The sequence below is a fragment of the Schistocerca americana genome, chromosome 2, assembly GCF_021461395.2.
Source record: "Schistocerca americana isolate TAMUIC-IGC-003095 chromosome 2, iqSchAmer2.1, whole genome shotgun sequence".
Taxonomy (NCBI): Eukaryota; Metazoa; Arthropoda; class Insecta; order Orthoptera; family Acrididae; genus Schistocerca; species Schistocerca americana.
The window spans coordinates 855,303,448-855,326,709 of NC_060120.1; the positions used below are offsets into that span (position 1 = coordinate 855,303,448).

General features: G+C 40.2%; 1 pseudogene; it reads right to left on the bottom strand.

Annotated features, from left to right (window-relative positions):
* Positions 1–12,329: 12,329 nt before the first annotated feature.
* Positions 12,330–12,447, bottom strand: LOC124597268 (annotated as a pseudogene).
* Between the last annotated feature and the right edge of the window lie 10,815 nt (positions 12,448–23,262).

Consider the following 23,262-nt stretch of genomic DNA (forward strand, 5'->3'; position numbering starts at 1 on the left):
GATGTCTTATGACTACTGAGGTCACTGATATGGAGCACCTGCAGTAGGCGGCAGCACAATGTAGCTAATAGAATAAATCAATGTTTTTGGGGTGTTCGGATACTTTTGATCACATAGTGTATGAGACTGGCGCTATACAGTCATACTTTAGGGAAACATCATGCACATAAATCCGAAAATAGAAGAGCCGACAGGTTCGAGATCTATCGCACAATCAGCTTATGAGGTGACGCATCCAAGTTACTGACAAGAAATAGATAGAGAAAAATCGAAAAGAAAATTGAGTATGTGTTAGATATTGATCAGTTTTGCTTTAGAAATGGTAAAGACACCATTGTGGCAGTTCTGACGTTGCTGTTGATAATGGAAGAAAGACTAAAGAATAATAAAGTCATATTCACCCGGAAAAAGCGTTCGACAAAGTGCTATGGTGGAAGGTTTCCGAAATTCTGAGAGAAACAGAGATACGCTACAGGGAAAGGAGGGTAATATACAATATGTACATAACCATGTAACTAAAGCGAGCTGTGGAGGGTAGAAACTGTATAGGAAAACAGCGACGAACATATGGATCAAATGGCTCTGAGCAGTATGAGACTTAACATCGGAGGTCATCAGTCCCCTTTTTTTTTTTTTTTGTCATCAGTCTACTGACTGGTTCGATGCGGCCCGCCACGAATTCCTTTCCTGTGCTAACCTATTCATCTCAGAGTAGCACTTGCAACCTACGTCCTCAATTATTTGCTTGACGTATTCAAATCTCTGTCATCCTCTACAGTTTTTGCCCTCTACAGCTCCCTCTAGTACCATGGAAGTCATTCCCTCATGTCTTAGCAGATGTCCTATCATCCTGTCCCTTCTCCTTATCAGTGTTTTCCACATATTCCTTTCCTCTCCGATTCTGCGTAGAACCTCCTCATTTCTTACCTTATCAGTCCACCTAATTTTCAACATTCGTCTATAGCCCCACATCTCAAATGCTTCGATTCTCTTCTGTTCCGGTTTTCCCACAGTCCATGTTTCACTACCATACAATGCTGTACTCCAGACGTACATCCTCAGAAATTTCTTCCTCAAATTAAGGCCGGTATTTGATATTAGTAGACTTCTCTTGGCCAGAAATGCGTTTTTTGCCATAGCGAGTCTGCTTTTGATGTCCTCCTTGCTTCGTCCGTCATTGGTTATTTTACTGCCTAGGTAGCAGAATTCCTTAACTTCATTGACTTCGTGACCATCAATCCCGATGTTAAGTTTCTCGCTGTTCTCATTTCTACTACTTCTCATTACCTTCGTCTTTCTCCGATTTACTCTCAAACCATACTGTGTACTAATTACACTGTTCATTCCGTTCAGCAGATCATTTAATGCTTCTTCACTTTCACTCAGGATAGCAATGTCATCAGCAAATCGTATCACTGATATCCTTTCACCTTGTATTTTAATTCCATTCCTGAACCTTTCTGTTATTTCCATCAATGCTTCCTCGATGTACAGATTGAAGAGTAGGGGCGCAAGGCTACAGCCTTGTCTTACACCCTTCTTACTACGAACATTTCGTTCTTGATCGTCCACTCTTATTATTCCCTCTTGGTTGTTGTACATATTGTATATGACCCGTCTCTCCCTATAGCTTACCCCGACTTTTTTTCAGAATCTCAAACAGCTTGCACCATTTTATATTGTCGAACGCTTTTTCCAGGTCGACAAATCCTATGAAAGTGTCTTGATTTTTCTTTAGTCTTGCTTCCATTATTAGCCGCAACGTCAGAATTGCCTCTCTCGTCCCTTTACTTTTCCTAAAGCCCAACTGATCTTCACCTAGCGCATTCTCAATTTTCTTCTGTATATTATTCTTGTAAGCAGCTTCGATGCAAGAGCTGTTAAGCTGATTGTGCGATAATTCTTACACTTGTCAGCTCTTGCCGTCTTCGGAATTGTGTGGATGATGCTTTTCCGAAAGTCAGATGGTATATCGCCAGACTCATATATTCTACACACCAACGTGAACAGGCGTTTTGTTGCCATTTCCCCCAATGATTTTAGAAATTCTGATGGAATGTTATCTATCCCTTCTGCCTTTTTTTTTTTTTTTTTTTTTTTTTGGTCATCAGTCTACTGACTGGTTTGATGCGGCCCGCCACGAATTCCTTTCCAGTGCTAACCCCTTCATCTCAGAGTAGCACTTGGAACCTACGTCCTCAATTATTTGCTTGACGTATTCCAATCTCTGTCATCCTCTACAGTTTTTGCCCTCTACAGCTCCCTCTACTACCATGGAAGTCATTCCCTCATGTCTTAGCAGATGTCCTATCATCCTGCCCCTTATCAGTGTTTTCCACATATTCCTTTCCTCTCCGATTCTGCGTAGAGCCTCCTCATTCCTTACCTTATCAGTCCCACTAATTTTCAATATTCGTCTATAGCACCACATCTCAAATGCTTCGATTCTCTTCTGTTCCGGTTTTCCCACAGTCCACGTTTCACTACCATACAATGCTGTACTCCAGACGTACATCCTCAGAAATTTCTTCCTCAAATTGAGGCCGGTATTTGATATTAGTAGACTTCTCTTGGCCAGAAATGCCTTTTTTGCCATAGCGAGTCTGCTTTTGATGTCTTCCTTGCTCCGTCCGTCATTGGTTATTTTACTACCTAGGTAGCAGAATTCCTTAACTTCATTAACTTCGTGACCATCAATCCTGATGTTAAATTTCTCGCTGTTCTCATTTCTACTACTTCTCATTACCTTCGTCTCTCTCCGATTTACTCTCAAACCATACTGCGTACTCATTAGACCGTTCATTCCGTTCAGCCTTATTAGACCGTAAGTCCTCCAAAGCTCTTTTAAATTCCGATTCTAATACTGGATCCCCTATCTCTTCTAAATCGACTCCTGTTTCTCCTTCTATCACAACAGACAAATCTTCACCCTCATAGAGGCTTTCAATGTATTCTTTCCACCTATCTGCTCTCTCCTCTGCATTTAACAGTGGAATTCCCGTTGCACTTTTAATGTTACCACCGTTGCTTTTAATGTCACCAAAGGTTGTTTTGACTTTCCTGTATGCTGAGTCTGACCTTCCGAGAATCATATCTTTTTCGATGTCTTCACGTTTTTCCTGCAGCCATTCCGTCTTAGCTTCCATGCACTTCCTATGTATTTCATTCCTCAGCGACTTGTATTTCTGTATTCCTGATTTTCCTGGAACATTTTTGTACTTCCTCCTTTCATCAATCAACTGAAGTATTTCTTCTGTTACCCATGGTTTCTTCGCAGCTACCTTCTTTGTACCTATGTTTTCCTTCCCAACTTCTGTGATGGCCCCTTTTAGAGATGTCCATTCCTCTTCAACTGTACTGCCTACTGCGCTATTCCTTATTGCGGTATCTATAGCGTTAGAGAACTTCAAACGTATCTCGTCATTCCTTAGTACTTCCGTATCCCACTTCTTTGCGTATTGATTCTTCCTGACTACTGTCTTGAACTTCAGCCTACTCTTCATCACTACTATATTGTGATCTGAGTCTATATCTGCTCCTGGGTACGCCTTACAATCCAGTATCTGATTTCGGAATCTCTGTCTGACTATGATGTAATCTAACTGATATCTTCCCGTATCTCCCGGCCTTTTCCAAGTATACCTCCTCCTCTTGTGATTCTTGAACAGGGTATTCGCTATAACTAGCTGAAACTTGTTACAGAACTCAATTAGTGTTTCTCCTCTTTCATTCCTTGTCCCAAGCCCATATTCTCCTGTAACCTTTTCTTCTACTCCTTCCCCTACAACTGCATTCCAGTCGCCCATGACTATTAGATTTTCGTCCCCCTTTACATACTGCTTTACCCTTTCAATACCCTCATACACTTTCTCTATCTGTTCATCTTCAGCTTGCGACGTCGGCATGTATACCTGAACTATCGTTGTCGGTGTTGGTCTGCTGTCGATTCTGATTAGAACAACCCGGTCACTGAACTGTACACAGTAACACACCCTCTGCCCTACCTTCCTATTCATAACGAATCCTACACCTGTTATACCATTTTCTGCTGCTGTTGATATTACCCGATACTCATCTGACCAGAAATCCTTGTCTTCCTTCCACTTCACTTCACTGACCCCTACTATATCTAGATTGAGCCTTTGCATTTCCCTTTTCAGATTTTCTAGTTTCCCCATCACGTTCAAGCTTCTGAAATTCCACGCCCGACTCGTAGAACGTTATCCTTTCGTTGAATATTCAATATTTTTCTCATGGTAACCTCCCCCTTGGCAGTCCCCTCCAGGAGATCCGAATGGGGGACTATTCTGGAATGTTTTGCCAATGGAGAGATCATCATGACACTTCTTCAAATACAGGCCACATGTCCTGTGGATACACGTTACGTGTCTTTAATGCAGTGGTTTCCATTGCCTTCTGCATCCTCATGTCGTTGATCATTGCTGATTCTTCCGCCTTTAGGGGCAATTTCCCACCCCTAGGACAAGAGTGTGCCCTGAACCTCTATCCGCCCTCTTTGACAAGGTCGTTGGCAGAATGAGACTGATTTCTTATGCCGGAAGTCTTCGGCCGCCAATGCTGATTATTTATCAAAATTTAGGCAGTGGCGGGGATCGAACCCAGGACCGAAAACGTTTTGATTATGAATCAAAGACGCTACCCCTAGACCACGGGTATACATCAGTGCACTGGAATACGTAAACCTAACTAACCTAAAGACATAACACACACCCATTCCCGAGGCAGGATCGAAACTGCGACCGTAGTAGCCGTGTGGTTCCGGACTGAAGTGCCTAGAACCGCTCGGCCACCGCAGCCAGCCGACGAATATATCCCAGCAAATAATTGAGGACATAGATTGCAAATACTGCTGTTAGATGAAGGGGTCGATAGAGGAGAGGAACGTGGCGGGGTGCATCGAACTAGTCGGAAGACTGATGACTCAAAAAAATCCTGCCTTTCAATGCTCAGAAAGAAAGAAATTTTTATGAAAACATTGTTCAGTGCACATTGCTGAATATGGGGCTCCTCACCAGACAACTCCCCCAATCTCCCATCTTCACCAAACTATACTGTCAGATACGATTGCAGTGGACAGGGATCATTGAGTTAGGGCCTTTAGCAATGGAGAAGTGTTCCCCCTTCCGATGAAGCACATTTTCTGTTATATCCGGTTGATTTTCATGTCTGGATAAGCAGTTACTCAGGCGAGCGGTTGGTCAGAAAATATACCGCTCCTCGGAGGCAGGTCAGTGTTGACAGTATTTGTTAATAAAATTCATTTATGCTTGATGTCTTCCCATGTGGCATGATATCTTCCAGCTGGGTGACTGTCCTAACCACAAGGTCAGAATCGTTCTACAGTGGTTTGAGGAGTATAATGGAGATCTGTCGTTGATGTCTTGGTCAACAGTTTTGACTGATCTAAACCTGGTGCAATACATCTCGCTCACAAATTGCCACCTCCTAATTTACGCGTATTTTTTATGCTTTGCATATACCTTTGGCGACATGTAAAACGGGAAACGTAGGGAGGAATTTTATGAAGGATAACAAGGAATATCGCTGCACTATTGCCTACAAATGGTGGACAATCTTGCTATTGGGCACATGGCCAAATGTACTGTCCTATCAGTCAGTGAATCTTCCTGGCAGATTAAAACTGTGTGCCGGACCGAGACTCGAATTCGGGACCTTTGCCTTTCGCGGGCAAGTGCTGTACCAACTGAGCTACCCAACCACGACTCACGCCCAGTCCTCACAGCTGTACTTCTGCCAGTACCTCGTCTCATTCTATCAGTCAGTGTCTGTGGGACTGACTGATTAAATGTGTCCTCCTCCTTCACTAAAAGTTTCTTTCTTTGATGTGTCTTTTCCAGTTGTATATCAAGGTACTATCCAGCATAATTTTTCCACGTTGTATGTTCTGAATAACGTAACAAAGAGAGTTGACCTACACATGATGTGGCAAGTCACAGCCTCTTTTCTGTCACACGACTAGTAATGGCCCCTCCCCAAACACCTGTACCTCACGTCATCCTCTCCCATTATACCTTCCCCCTCTCTCCTGCTAATCATACCCTACTATTTTAGAGGTCGTTAAACTGAAACTGCCAATGGAAACCTAAGATGGCAGAATGAGCCGAGTTGTTATTTATGCTCCATTTCCTTTCCGCCAATAAGAGCCTACTATTTTAGCCTCCATTAACCTTAAATAGCCAATAACCATGTAATATTTTAGAAGCAGTTAGAAACACTCATCTTGGTTCTGCTGGAAAATATCTAAACTACATAATTATTTATCAAAAAATTACGTTTGCAATATTTATATATAAAAAAATACATCATCAAACATGCGCACTGAAATAATACGTAACATCCACCAAAACTGTGTAAACTGATGGCAAGGTAAAAAGTTATCGTCAAGCGTGTTTTAATTCTTGACTTCAAAAACGTATTTATAAACTGTCCCTCCAGTTGCATATGTAAATTTCATTGGAAACTGTATAGCATTAACTATAAAGTATTAGCTGTAGTATCCAACATACTCTCCATAAGTAATTAAAACCCAAGGTTTGGTCACACAATGTTTTAACTAATTGGACATACGTAGTTGCTCAAGATGAGATTTACCTCCGAGGGATATGGTGCAGCGGTTAGGTCACCAGACTTTCATTCGAGAGGACGACGCTTAAGAATCGCATCTGGCCATCAAGATTTCGGTTTTCTAAATCGCTTCATGTAACTGTCGAAACGTTTCCTTTGAAAGGACACATCAGTTTACTTCCCCATCCTTGAAACATTCCGAGCTTCTCCTCCATCTTTAATGATCTCGATTTATGTGGGCGATTAAATCCTAATTCTCTCTCCTTTTTTTTAAGTTTACCTTAAATACTGTTCCGAAAACTTCAAAAACGCGAAATAAAGTCAATAGCTGCTTTGAGGTCCAGTAACTACTGTTCACCAACAGATGGCTACACTTGTAAATTGTCATACTCGTAGTTTGATTAACATAACGTAGTGTGAGGTGCAACAAAGCCTCAAATTAACTATTTTCTGCATCTGTGATTTTTCTCAACTCCCAAAATATTTATTTGCAAGTGGAAAATATATGCTAAAACACGCAAAAAAGTACTATGTTTATGTGAAGTACCACAGTGTCATTTTCTAAATACATACATTGACAGTTGATATTTCGTGTTTGACCTAAGAGATGGATGGTTACATGACTGGGCAAAAATGGATATTAGCTAAAGTACAAGGCAAACAGAATTAAATAGGTAATCTGAATTGCTGTCAGTTACTGGAAGAACGTAGTTAATTTTACTATTTAGACTTGTTCTTGGTGTAAGTCACAATACACTCTCAAATTAAAACTCAGTTCCTATATGATGCTTGTCAAGTGTTAACAGTTGTAGCTAAATATGTAGAGTCTGTTGACATTTAAATCCGAGTAACATTATTAATGCCATCAGGGAGCCAGCATTCGTTTGCTGGGGACGGGCTTGGCGATCCTGGGGACGCGCAAGTGCCACCAGCCCACTGTTATCGTGAGCTCTGGGCATCTTCAGCGACCACTGAACGGCGCCGTGATGGAACATTTTGTCTCACAGAAACGAGGATCTAGGCTTGCCCACCCGGATCATGAGGATAGTGAAAATATCAATTTAAAAAAAAAAAAAAAAAAAAACGCAGTCTCAAGTGTCAAGGTGTGCTGCCCGCCAATGAGATGCATGGTTATTGAGGAGGAACTGTCGTTAACACCCACTCAGCCACACACAAACACACACACACACACACGCACACACGCACGCACACACACACACATATGCATTCACATAATCACTGCTTCAAATGTTACAGCTGAAAATGTTCTAAGAATTAACAAAGGAACCAATGATTTTACCACGCCAGAAACTCGTCTGCCAAACATGATCGTGATTCCATGCTAAGGTACTGACTTCATCTTGCAGTTCAAAACGTTTCTTGCTTTCATTCTGCCTGCAATGGCTTGTAATATTGTTGCCTCATTAATATAAACCTTACTGAGAAAGAGAAGGAGAGAGAGAGAGAGAGAGAGAGAGAGAGAGAGAGAAAATTTACATGCTCTTACAAATCAGAGAGATGTTAGCTTTTGGGGAAGGAGCATTTCAGCTTCTGGGGAAAACTGTAGTCCTTTCATTTCTTCTATAATACATCACACAGTTGCTGCTGCCATAACGTGTGCTTTGCATAGAGAGAGCTTAAATTTACTGTGGTGTATAAATCTTAGAAATGTGTAAATGTTTTGTGCACAAAAGTTTGTTAGAAGAAGTTTAATGACAGTGCAGAATGGTGGATGAGGATGATGGTGGAAATGTCCGATCACCGTTAAGTTGCATACTATTGGGAGAAGAATGATAATCTCTGGGACAATAGTCAGTCTGCAGGATGGGGAATGATCGTCAGTGGAAAATGATGGTCAGTTTACAGGATGGCGAATAACGGTTATTGGAGAATGATGGACAGTTTACAGGGTGGGAAGAATGGTCAGTGGAGAATTACGGTCAGCTTAGAGAGTGATCACCATTACCCTGCATAAAATTAGGTGGAACACTGGTGGTCAACAAACAGTAGTGACTACCATTACCCCATGTGTTTATAGTCCTTAATAAACATATGTGTGATGCGAAGTAGTGCTTACCTTGAGATAAGGAATTCTGGAGAATCCTCTCTCCTCGCTACAACCCCCTCCCCCTCCCACCACTCCACTTGCTGATTAACACATGATGAAAATTTCTGAGGAATATCCTCCCTACTACTTCGTGATGCAGCTGGTGAAAGACAAGTATTACTCATTTACCTGTTCACACATTTACCTTTTTACCCATTCACCCACGCAGTAATAATTTTCTGTCTTTCGTTTTAAAAATGAATAAATCTACTAAACAGGCTCAAACCAATCTTTATTAAAGAAACTACTGCTTTAAATGCAATGAATATATTATGCACTTGCAAAAAAATACTGAAGTGGAAGTAAAATAATGAAAACTGTAGTATATGATAAAAACAATTTGCCATAATAAAAGAATATTAATAATTTCGCTGCTACAAATGTACTTTCTGCATTACATGCTGATCTTGGCTTTGTTGTGGGTGCACTGCTCGTCAAATGCTGCTACTTGTACTAAGAGATGACATTCCGGCTGCTATCAAATACATATCTAGCAATTTTAAGAAAACTGTTGGGTAAAAAATTTTGTTTATGCTCATCTTGCACTCTGGTATCTTTGTTCGATAAAGATCTGAAGTTTCTTTCGTCTTTCATAATAATTTCTGCGCTGCATCAAATTAAGAAAAACATTGCTCGAAATCTTAGAGAGTTTGCACTGGTAAAAGATCATTCCGCAGACTATGCATATGGGCGATTTTAGCTCATATATTGATGAGTATGAAATGTAAATAAGATATAGAAATTTTATTTAAAACTAGGAGAAAGATGACATCTCATTTTATTCTAGTATCACTTATATTTATATCTGGCGGACGGTTGTGTGCCTGTGCCCAAGCTGCGCGGAGTAGCCGCGTGGTCTTAGGCGACCTGTCACGGTTCGCACAGCTCCATCCCGTCGGAAGTTCGAGTTCTCCCTCAGACTTCGGTGTGTGTGTTGTCGTTAGCGTATGTTAGTTTAATTAGTGTGTAAGCCTAGGTACCGATGAACTCAGCAAAAACTCTACATATTTCCTGTGACCAATTCTGATAACGCAGACTTTTCGGTTCATATTAAATACTCATCGTCCGATTTTAAGAAAGCTATTTCGTAAAAGGCGTTTTACTTTTGCACATTTTACAGTCTGATATCTTTAGTCGATAAAGGACTGAATTTCTTTTCGTTACACATCATGGTTAGTGCGATGCATCAAATGAAGTAGATAAGATATCGATTTTTTTTATTGAGAGCAGAATGATATCTCGTTATTTCTCGAGTTATTGGTTTTTTTTCTGCAGACGGATGTCTGTTAGATGTTCATTTTCGTCACAATCGTCACATTTCAGAATCGGTTCGAGGTATCGAAACGAAGTTTCTTTTGCAAATGATAGTACCAAAAGAAGGAAGTATATTGTATGAGGGATACTCGTAATCTTTTATTCACCAAGATGTGGAAGTAAGTCGCCTGCAACAGTGAGAGGTCGAAGGAATTGGACACATAAACAGGTCAACAGCACTTCAGGAAAACCCAGGGGCCACATTTAAACACGTTCCCAGTACCTGGAGAGCAGCGGAGCATTTAAAATTAAGGTATCCACAGCAGTTAAAGGGTTAACTGTTACTGGAAAAAGGATAAGCCATTGCAGACGTGCAAGCAGGACTCAGATATTATTTTAAACACAATGTATGCCAAAATTCTGGTATGTCTGGGAACTACGTAATATCTGCAATTACTGTGAAAAGTAGTCATGTTGTCGAATGCTCGCATGTATCATGGCTCCAACGACGTTTACTATATTGAAGGATACGCAAAAGAGTCTGTTTTGTAAACGTCCATTCCCATTGGCCGTTTGCGCAGTTTAAAACCGATACAATATTCATATGTGAAAATTGTCAACTTAAATTACTATAAGAAATTCGACAAAAATATGGAGGAAAAATACTGGGCAACGTACATCATCCAAGAATATGTAGAATAATGGAGCTTATTATTAATGGTGCACAAAAACTTGTTTACTACCAAGGAACTATATATATATATATATATATATATATATATATATATATATATATATATATATATATATATATATATATATATATATATATATATATATGTATCTGGAAACATACCCCCTGTGATTTTGACAAATTGCTGGTTTGAGGAAGATTTACAGGTAGATTTCTATTTTAAGTTAAAACTACTAAAACTTCACTTAACAAACATATAGAAAGAGTGGTTTTCTCTTAGAAAAATTATTAAAGATTTCATACAAGAACTTTTTAACGATAATCGACATGTGTCTTTAGGATTGGGAAAATGGGTGATTGGGTGATCTTGGAAGGCAGTTGAAACTATCTAGTAGAAAGTGTAGTAACCATCATTTCTTGTCAAAATGATCCAGATTCTTGTGTTTTAACCCAAGATTGGGTAAGTAAATGGGGTTAACAGCTCTAACTTCCTAAAGGTCTTTGTCGAATCAACAAAAGCAGCTTGATCATATTTCTATGCCAAATGCGTCCAAAGATGTATGGATGAATGGTGAACTGCTTTTGTGAGCGTCAGATGGTGTCGTTGTTTAATTGGATAATTCTTGGTGCACTTTAGCCTTTAAGTTAAGTCTTTAGTAGTTTTCATACGTGTATTTTCAAGTAGTTTTTATGTATCTGACTGACATTAATGCAGAGTCCTGATATTAATCAATAATTATCTACTAACAAATATTTTATTTAAGTAGTGTCTGTAACCAAACTGTATGTATTTTAATAAGTAGTATGTACACTTTAGATGTGTAAATATGTAATTTGAGGTTCTGTAGAGCTTGCAAAGTGTGAGAGAACAATCGAACTTAGTACTACATAACAAAAAGCTTTTATCAGTAATGCCAATATGGAATCTTCACGTATTTTATTGAATTATGCAGACAATTACATTTGGAAATATTTAATTTGAAAGTCCATCGTGGTTCCAAGGAGTGTGCTCTGTTTGAAATCTTGCAACTTCATTGTGGTACAATATTTGAATTTCCTAGATTGTTATGCTTGCATACTGTGAATAATAATTTTTGGGGTCAGTGATGATAAATAATTTTGTCACCTATTTTACTTTTGAGATGTCGACTCTATTATCTTATTTTTGGTGATGTTATTGCTCAGTCACCGTATTCAGTCAGCTTGTGCGTAAACAAAGCAGATGCTTTCCTGTTAAATGTTACATCATACTAGAAACTCCTTCTCCTTCTTTTCCTAGATAAATATTGCTTGACGATGTCTTCACAGTGCGTGTTACATTATGATTAGATTTAGTAGTTGATTACAGTTTTGGAGGGCCTTAGTTCCAACTGCAGTATTCCGTTTTGTACCTAACCTTTTCTATGCCTAGTTCAGAAGCCACGTTAGTCGTCAATTACATCTAAAAAAAAACTAAAACTAAACTCCTCCCGAACAGGCCATGAAGGCTCAAAGGTACCAGCTGGCCGCCGTGTCATCCTCGGCAAACAGGCGTTACTGGATGCGGATATGGAGGGGCATGTGGTCAGCACACCGCTCTCCCAGCCGTATGTCAGATTCCAAGACCGGAGCCACTACTCAATCAAGTAGCTCCTCAGTTTGCCTCACAAAGGCTGAGTGCACCCCGCGTGCCAACAGCTCTCCGCAGACCGAATGGTCACCCATCCAAGTGCTAACCCAGCCCGACAGCGCTTAACTTCGGTGATCTGACGGGAACCGGTGTTACCACTTTGGAAAGGCCGTTGCCCTCCAATTACATCCTTTGGTGATAAATTACACGTACCTAAAACGGTGCATGCTAAGGTGAAACATTACTAGGAAACGTCCCTACAATGAATGATGCTGAGACATTAAAAAAAGATGATGATGGCAGTTTTTTCCAAAAACCACTAATACCATACTTCAGATTTAAACATTTTACAAGCATCATACAACAATTTCGGTGTAATTCAACGGTGTATTGTGACTTAAACTGAGAGTGCTGTTAAATAGTGGAATTAAATACAGTCTTCCGTTAGGTAGCAGTAAATCAGACTGCCAACTTTCTTTTTTTTTGTGTTTGTTTAGTACTTTAGTCAACCTGCATTTTCTGCAGTTATAGCCGTGGCAAGATTGGCTCTTTCATAGTTAACTTCAAATGCCAACTGCCTGCTTAGAATGTCATTTGTCCTTCAAATTGAAATGACAACACACAATTTTTTTACGCAGATGCTCAAGGCGGCCGTTGTCAGTCATACTGCATGTCATGTATTATTGGTACTCAAGTACCGGTCGTAAAGAATGCACATCTTACTCACCAGATCACCATCCGACAGGGCTTACCGCAGGGGAGCCCCCTCTCCAGGTCTCTTTTTGTCTTGTCTCTAGAACCTCTGCTTCTCTGTATTGCTCATCAATTATGTGGTTGGAAGATATCAGGGGAAACCCGCTCGATACGAGTGTAAGCGGATGATGATATGGTATTGCTATGTCATATCGATTACATATACTTGATCAGGTACACGTTGGATTCCTTTTGTTATCTCCCTAGGTCCCGCGTTAATGAAGGAAAATATACGCTGTTACCATTGCGGTGTTTCCATTACGTTGTCATTCAATAGGTAAAGGTGGTTGCTCACCAGAAATCATTAGGAATTACCGTGGATCGCTGCCCGATGAAAATGGATACATTCAACTGGCGAGAGGTGACGAATCGCATTCGAGGGGGATTCATGAACACGAACGCCATTCCCTTAGTCTTCTTCACAAAGTGAGGATCTTACATTTCTACACATTCGGACAAGTGTACCAATTTGCACAAATATTCCCGTTCCCCGCGGTGATGGCGCTCAAATTGATGCAATTTTCCTGTCGATTTCTTTCGAAAAGTCGTATTTTTCGACTTCGGTATGACGTGGTGGCGATACCCCGTCCACTTGGAGACTTGGAACTTTCCAGTATGAAAGCGAAATCTTTAGTGTTGTTTCTACGGCTTAACGTTTGAACACGTGCTCTAGCTAATCATTCTATAATATCTCGCATATTTGCCAGACTTCGGCCAGCCAGTCTGACTCCCCCTGCCGATGTAGGCCGAATCAACTTTAAATTGTGGCACATAAGTGAATTTTATATTATAATAAGTTTTCTGGAAGCTGTCATTTAATCAGATCATTGTTTTTTCTTTGGGGGAGTAGGCCTACAATCATCCTTTCCCTCTCCCCAGTTGAGATGCTCGCGTATTTGATATCTAGGAAAACAGCATCGTTTCATGTGTTTTCCTAATCACCCGATGGAAGTCACCTCATCGTGGTACAGGGTAATTCACAATATGGTCCCGAGCGGCGAATGCCTCCATCGCATTGGTCTTAGTCCGTGGTCTTTGCGACACAGCGGCCGGAGTGGCCGAGCGGTTCTAGGCGCTACAGTCTGGAACCGCGTGACCGCTACGGTCGCAGGTTCGAATCCTGCCTCGGGCTTGGATGTGTGTGATGTCCTTAGGTTAGTTAGGTTTAAGTAGTTCTAAGTTGTACGGGACTGCTGACCTCAGCAGTTAAGTCCCATAGTGCTCAGAGCCATTTTTTCTTTGCGACGCACGTCATCTCTAGCGGACGAGAACACTAGCACTAGATTCGCCAACAACTGGCCTCACTTATCCAATCAGCTGAAGCTGTTTTCTCGGTTCAACCTCCTCTGTGCCCAGAATTTTTCGTTTTCCGTAGGACGAAGACTAATTCGATCGTATGACTCCTGGGTACTACGCCCACTAAGTAGTCGGGTGTGACAATGATCTCGACACCCGTTTTTTTCGCCAGTATGGAGTGGATGCTCGTCGCAAGTGGCAGATGCTTCCACATTGTCGCGCTTTGTTTGAAAATACGTTGCACTTTGTCTTTATTCGTTTGTCTTTGGACAGTTTTTATTTTATTTTCTTGTTCTGAAGGTTTCGCTCATTGTGTTGTTCCTAGAAAAATAAACTTTTGTTTTTTTCTTAGTCCCGGAATTGTAGAATTTATGTCTGTTAAATTTTATTTAAAAAATAAACTAAAAATAAAAACCAAAAGAGAAAATGAGAAAAAAAGAAAAAAATTAAAAACAAACTGAGTACCATGTCGAGTGACCAGCACAGTGATTTTGGAGGGGAGGGGGGGGGGGATGGGGCAGGAAGCATTGACCTGCCCTGCCCAACTACTTGTCAATTTGTCTCCAACCAGCCTGAAGCAAACTGTATCCGTTCTCTCATATATATATATATATATATATATATATATATATATATATATATATATATATATATATATATATATACTTACTTACTTATCGCGAATGGACCCAGAAGGATCACGCAAAGCTTTCTGACGTCGTTTCTTCCATACTTCTTTCATTTGTTCTCCATGTTTTCTTTTTCTTTCTTCTGTCCATTTTGTTCCTGGTCTCTTTAGTGCTTCCTTCTCCGACAATACAATCCACTTTTCCACCTTATTTCTAAAAGTTTTTCTATCTTTGACATCTTTAAGTTCAATATTTGCTTTTTGTAAATCTAATTTTACTTGGCTAATCCATGGTGTTGTTGATTTGACTTTTTCTATGTAAGTGAGAATTCTGTTGGTGAGTCGTGTGGGGGGAAGTCTACTGACATGTCCATAAAATTTTAATCTTCGCCTTCTTATGTCTGCTGCCAGGTTTGATATAGTTTCTGTGGTTCTTCTTGATTGTATCCAGTATCCTTCTTCTGTTAATTTTGGACCTAAAATCTTTCTCATAATTTTGCGTTCTTCTTTTAGTATTTTTTCTAAATCACATTTTGTGTGGAGTGTGAGCGTTTCACTAGCATATAGTGCTGCTGGCTTAATTACTGCGCAGTAGTGTCTGATTTTTGTGTTCGAGGAGATGCATTTTTTATTGTATATTTCATGTGTCATACCATATGCTCTCTTCATTTTCTGTTGTCTGATCTTCTGTGCAACTTTCTCTCCTCCGGTTGGCTCCAAAATTTCACCTAGGTATTTAAAATGTTTTACTCTATTTATTTTTCCATATTTTGTGTTCAAACTGTGTATATGGAATTTCGTACAGAAAAATTCTGTCTTTTGAAACGAAATTTGTAAACCTACTTTATCCGCGCATTCCTTAAGGATCTCTATTTGTTTGGTGGCGATTTCTTCATCATCTGCAAGTATGGCCAAGTCGTCCACGAATGCTAAACAAGATATCTCCACGTTGTCTTTGGTTCTACCAAGATGGATTGGTTTCCAGTAGGATTGATTTTTTAATTCTTTTTCCCATTCCTTAATGACTTTATCCAGGACTATATTAAACAGAAGTGGAGATAGCCCGTCACCTTGACGTACTCCAGTTTTTATGAGAAAAGGTTCAGAGATTTCTCCCCTGAATTTAACTTTAGATACAGTGTCTGTCAGTGATTCTTTGATAAGCCTTAGTGTTTTGGAGTCAAGTCCAAGTTCCTCTAAAATGTTAAACAAAGATTGCCGGTCAATTGAGTCATAGGCTTTCTTAAAATCTACAAATGTACAAATTATGGGGGCATTTCTAATTGCTTTGTGTTTTAATATTGTCTTTAAATTAAATATTTGTTCTATGCATGAGCGACCGGGGCGGAAGCCTGCTTGATAATCACCAATTTGGCGTTCCAGCTGCTCTTGTGTCCTTTTCAGCAGGCATGTTGAGAGAATTTTGTAGGTGACTTGTAAAAGTGAGATTCCCCTGTAGTTATTGACATTTGTTCTGTCTCCTTTTTTATGTAGCGGGTGAATAAGGGCACATTTCCAATCCTCTGGTAATTTTTCTGTTTCCCATATTTTTGTTATTATTTTTGTGAGCTCTTGCAACGTCTTTGGTCCTAGGTTTTTTAATAGCTCTGCAACAATGCCATCTTCGCCAGATGTTCTATTATTTTTTAAGTTTTTAATGTGACATTTGATTTCTTCCTGTGTTGGTGGTAATGAATCCGGTTGAGTGTTGGCACTGATTTCTTTGGGAAACCTTAAACTAGGTTCTGGGCAATTTAGTAGGTTAGAAAAATATTGAGCCAATACTTGACAGTTTTCCTGGTTTGTTAGGGCTAATTTACCATCAGGTTTTCTGAAACATAAATTTTGAGAGATATATCCTCGTATTTTATCTGCGAAAGTTCTGTAGAAGTCTCTTGTATTATACTTTTGGAAATTTTCTTCTATGGCATCCAGTTGTGCCTTTGTGTACTTCCTTTTTGCTTGCCTAATGGATTTTGAAACCTGTTTTCTAACCTCGTTAAATAAATGTAGACTTTCTTGTGATTTTTTACTGTTATATTCTTGAAATGCCTTTTTTCTCCTTTCCAATGCATTTTCACAGTCTGAATCCCACCAAGGGTGTTTGAATATCTTTTTCAAGGGAATAGTTTCCTTAGCTATTCGCGTGATTTTAGAATGAAATTCTTCCCATGTGTTTGCCTTTTCCTTCTCCCATTCTTCTTTTACTTTAGATTCTTTAATCTTCTTGGTGTCATATTTCTGTATTTCTGTTTTCTTCTGATGACTTCTTCGTGCTGTAAACTTGATTTTAATTCTAGTTAGGTAATGGTCTGAATCAATGTTTGCTCCTCTGCGTACTTGGACGTCGTAAATTTCTTTTTGTACTGGGTATGAAATCGCCACATGATCTATTTGAAACTCGCCAATTTGTTGTATAGGAGATCTCCATGTCTTTTGTTTTCTTGGACATTTTCTTAGAGATGTTGACATTATCTTCAGGTTATTCTGCTTACATAGTTCGACGAGCCTTGTACCATTTTTATTGGTAAATTTATGTGCAGGATATTTGCCTACGGTTTTTTGGTGGATTTTCTCTCTACCAATTTGGGCATTAAAATCGCCGAGTAGAACTTTTGTATCATCTTTTGGAATCTTGGCCATTATATTCTCCAAATTTTCCCAGAACTTTTCTGTTTCTATGGGGTTTTTCTTGTTGTCTCCGTTTGTGGGAGCATGAACATTAACCATTGTGTATGTTTTGTTGGCACATTGTAAGCGCATCGTCATTATCCTATTATTTACGGGAGTAACTTCCTTGATGGAGCTGAGCACGCTCTTGTGTATGATAAACGCCATCCCGAGATGGGGGGCTCCTCTTCCGATTCGTTTATCCGTCTTGCTCTTAAAGATGCGATAGTTGCCATAATCTGATGTTTCTTCATCTGTAAAACGTGTCTCCTGTAAAGTTAGTATTACTATCTTTTGCCTTTCAAGTTCTGTTGTAAGGTTTAGAAGTTTTCCTGGTTGGATTAATGTATTTATGTTAAAGGTTCCAATGTATGTAGGTGTTTTAAGTGGAAGTTTGCCAGAGAGCTCCGACTTTCTCTGGTGTAATCGTGTAAGTCCAGGTTCCCCAGAATCCGAATTCCTGGTTGCCATCTGTTGATGGGTGGATTGGTTACCACCTGGGGTAATGTTGTTATTACTTGCACGAGTCATACTTGCTTGTAATCAAGTTGGTCCAGTGTTTCCACTGGGTGTTTAGAACCAGGGATTGTTAGTTCCTGGCGCATTATGACCAGCCGCACATTGTGTGAACAGACGCTGACCAGGATGCCGATGGTTCCCACTTCAGACGCGTCCTGGATTTGGGTGTTGACAGTGCTTATTGTAATGGCGGCACTTACTCGCCATGACACAGCAACGTCTTCGGGTTCTGTGGTTTTTGAATGAGTGTGACCCTTGCCAAAAGTCACCCTCCCACACCCTCGTGATGCTGCCGCCTCGGTCCGGGACTGCTTATTTGGGTTTCCCCTTATTCGCAGCTGTCCACCATATCTGATGGATCGTTCGCTATCCGCCACCTGCGACCCGCCCTGTACCTGAGGCTCGGCTAGGGTATATATATAACCTCCGTCCGCTCTTCTGCCATCTTTGAGAGGTTTATTAGCAAAAAATTATATATGGGTCACTGATCGAGAATTTCTTGCAAATGAAGAGATCATCGTGACACCTCTTCAATTAAAGACTACATATCCTGTGGATACACATCATCTGTCTTTAATTGAGTGATTTTCACTGCCTTCTGAATCCTCATGCCGTTGATATTTACTGATTCTTCTATCTTTCAGGGGCAGTTTCCTACCCCAAGGGCAAGACAGTGCCCTAAACCTCCGTCCGCTCTTCTGCCATCTTTGAGAGGCTTATTAGCAAAAAATTATATATATATGGCAGAAGATGGCAGAAGAGCGGACGGAGGTTTAAGGCACTCTCTTGCCCTTGCGGTAGGAAACTGCCCCTGAAAGATAGAAGAATCAGCAAAGATCAACGGCATGAGGATTCAGAAGGCAGTGAAAATCACTCAATTAAAGACAGATGATGTGTATCCACAGGATATGTAGTCTTTAATTGAAGAGGTGTCACGATGATCTCTTCATTTGCAAGAAATTCTCGATCAGTGACCCATTTGGAGCTCTGGGAGAAAACTGCGAAAAGACAGGTGACTGTGAGAAAAAGATCGAATGACCAAGGAAAGGATAACATTCTACGAGTCGGAACATGGAGTGTCAGACGTTTGAACGTCGTAGGGAACCTAGAAAATCTGAAAAGGGAACTGCAAATGCTCAGTCTAGGTATAGTGGGGTTAATGAAGTGAACTGGAGAAAAGTCAAGAAATTCTGATCAGAAGAATGTACGGTAATTTCAACAGCAGAAGAAAGTGATATGACAGGGATAGGGTTTTTAATGAGTAGGAAGACAGGCAGAAATTAAGTTACTGTAAACACTTCAATTACATGGATGTTCTCATCACATTCAACAGCAAATCAACGCCAACGCCAACAGATGAGATATACACGACGATTCTGAATGGTTATTCGCTGTGTGTAGGGAGATGATTATCTAATATGTGTAGGGGATTGGAATGCGGTTGTAGAGGAAGGAGTAGAAGAAGGAGTTACAGAGTAATATGGGCTTGGCAGCAGGAAAGAGGAGGGAGAAAGACTGACTGAGTTCAGTAATAGATGACGGCTACTAATGCGAATACTGTGTACAACAATCACAAGAGGATGAAATATACACGGAAAATTCCTGGAGAGCACAGTAAATTACAGTTGCGTTACATCATGATCACATATAGATTCCAAAAGAAGGTACTGGATTGGAATGTATACCCAGGACTAGATATAGAACCATATCATACTTTAGTAACGACGAAGAGCAAGATGAACTTAACGAGAATCGTCCAGAAGATCGAGTAAGAAAAGATATGGGATACTGAGGAACCATGATTCGCATTTGAAATTCATTAAATGTGTGAATACTACAGTTTAGCTGAAGAGCAATCACAGATGTTGGATAGACAAATATGCCTACAAGGACGATAACTGAGAAGAAACTTAGAGTAACGGCAGAAATACTTCAACTGATCGATGAAACAAGGAATTATATAAATAACCAGGGAATGAAAGGAATACAGACAACACGTAGGAATGAAATGAATAGAAATTACATGGAAGCTAAGGCCAAACGACTGTAGGAAAAGCGTGAAGATGTCGTAATAAAAGAAATCATCGTCAGAAGGACTGTTTCATATTATAGAAAAATCAAATTAACCTTCGGTGGAATGAAATGAAAGGGTGGCGTCATGAAGAGTACAATGGAACTTGTGCGGTTAAACATAGAGTAAACAGTGGATAGGTAGAAGGGCCTATATGAGGGGGAGAAGTTACCTGACAGTATGATGGAATACGAAACTGGAGCTGTTACGGAAGGGACAGGAGATCCAGTATTAGAGTCAGAATTCAAAAGAGTTATGGAAGACTAAAGATCAAATATGAGGGGGAGAAGTTACCTGACAGTATGATGGAATACGAAACTGGAGCTGTTACGGAAGGGACAGGAGATCCAGTATTAGAGTCAGAATTCAAAAGAGTTATGGAAGACTAAAGATCAAATAAGGTCGAAGAGATAAATAACATTCTATTCCAGTTTTTAAAATCAGTGAGGGAAGTGGCGACTATTCAGGCTGGTGTGCAGATCCTATTACACCAGTGACATAAATCAGAGCTTCGGGAAAATATCAACTGCACAATTCCGAAGATAGCAAGAGCAGGTAAGTGCGAGAAGAATCGCACAATCTCCTTAACAGCTCCTGCTTCCAAGCTGCTGACAAGCATAATAAGCAGAAGAATGGAAAAGGAAATTGAGGATATGTTAGATGATAGCTTCGCTTTAGGAAAGGTAAAGTCACCAGAGAGATAGTTCTGACATTGTTGTCGACAATGAGAGCAAGACTGAAGAAAAATCCAGACACATACATTGTATATGGCGACGTGGAAATATCCCTCGGCAATGCAAAATTAAGCAAGAAGCCGGAAAATCTCAGAAAAACTGGACAAAGCTGTGGGAAACGACAGATAATACGTGACGTGTACAAGAATCAAGAAGGGATAATAAGTCTGGAAGACAGAGGACAAATTTCTCCGATTAAAAAGAGTATAAGGCGGGGGAGTAGTCTTTCATCCCTACTGTTCAATTAATGCATCGAGAAATCCATGATTGAACTAAGAGAAAGGCATAGAGATATAAAAGATAATATTTTCTGATGAGAAAGTGGAGAGGAGCTACAGGACACACTGAATGGAATAAATACTATAGTCAGTATGGAATATAGTCAGACAAAACCGAAGAAAGACGAAAGTAATCAGATGTAGCAGAAATAAGAATATTGAAAAATTTAATATCAAAATTTGTAATTACAAAGTAGACGACGTTCAGTATTTCCGCAACCTTGGTACCAAAATAACCAGTGAGAAACGAGGCAAGGGGGACATAAAAATCAGACCAGCAGAGGCAATGAAAGTTTCCACGGCTAAAGGAAGTTTGTTAGTTTTATTTATTTAGACCGATGTGGTGAGTGAAAATTTGTACCAAGGCCGAGAATTGAACCCGAATGTCTTGCTTACGAGGCAGGTGCGCTAGTCACCACTTAGGCACAGCGATTCACACACCTGCAAGGATTACATTGGCACACCTCCCTCCTCGATCCATATTCACACTGCCTCTCCAGTCTATTTTAGGGGCAATTTAATGTCTTGAATCATGTCTATTTCTATCGGTTTGTCTCGTTGTTCTCCCATGGCTCAACATTGCTGCACCCAGCTGTTACCAGCTCTGAAGGTATCCTGGACAACATATCCACTCTAGTAGTAATTAATAAGAAAAGAATAGAGTGCACAATACATTTTTCACATTTGGAATATGGAACGACCTATGATTCGGTTGACAATACAGACGCAACGCAATTCAGGAATTATGTTGCACAATAAACAGAGCAATCAACTCTAAGACTCGAAAATAAAGAAAAATATCAACTCTAAGACTCGAAAAGAAAGAAAAATATTTTTTAAACTGTAGAACAATATGACCATCCCATTTAACTTTGTTTGAAATTTATAAAGCAATTGCCCTTGCTGCAGCTAATCCTCTCTCTCTCTCTCTCTCTCTCTCTCTCTCTCTCTCTCTCTCTCTCTCACACACACACACACACACACACACACACACACACAAAGGCAGTCGACAAATGAAAACTGGTAACAGATGCCTCTGGCTTGAGAGCTGACTACCAGAGATATTCCATTTTCCATGATTGGTTTCCACGATATTTATTCTAAACAATTTTCTCATTGTGATTCCAGATATGCGATATGTAAACCTAATTCTGACTGGAGCGTGCTGAAGTTTTTTTTCCGAACGAAATGACCGAGTGAGTTCTGTGCGGCTATACGCGTATCACACTCGCACTGTTGGGGACTGGGGCCCGAATCACCGTACGTATATTCTGATTTAGGTTTTCCATGATTTCCCTACACGTGTTTAAGGTGTGTATTGGAATGATTCCTTTGAGAAAGATACTGTGGATTCTCTTTTCCTTCCGTTCCCAAGCCAAATATGTGCTCCATCTGAAACACCCCGTTTGTTGAGTGGAAGTTAAACCCATACTGTCCTTTATGCTCCCTGCGCCCATCGTACAAGGACTGTCATCGTTGGCACCTTTCATTTATTCGTCTCCTCCGTCCTGCATATATGTCCTTTGTGTGTTGTCTTTCCTTCAGTAAGAGGCTTTATCAATAAATAATACCACAATTTTTACAGCCCGTAATGTGTTTAGGGAAGCGTCCCTTTCGACACTTTAAATTCGAAGTCTCTTTTGTACGTGCCCAGAGTTTCGAACAATTCCGACAGGTGAAAGAGCCGTAGTGAACCATCAGAATCGTCTACATGCAAGACACTCGCCACAAGCATTATCATACAATTGAGTTCTTGGTTGTGGAAAAAGAAACGATGGTGGATATCTGCTAAGATTTGTGTGCGGTGTTGGGTAATGACGCAGTTAGTAATACTGTTGGATGATGTGCAAAGAGAGTGAAAATATCACGAAGGGCAGAAACTGAGCTCCATGATCGACCACATTCGGGAATCCCTATCACAGCCATTGCTCCCGACGTGATGAACGGACCGCTTAAGTATTCTCTAAATGGGACAAACTTTGAAGATGATGATAGCGTAATTCACTGAATGAAAACTAGGCTACGTGTACACAACAAAAGCTT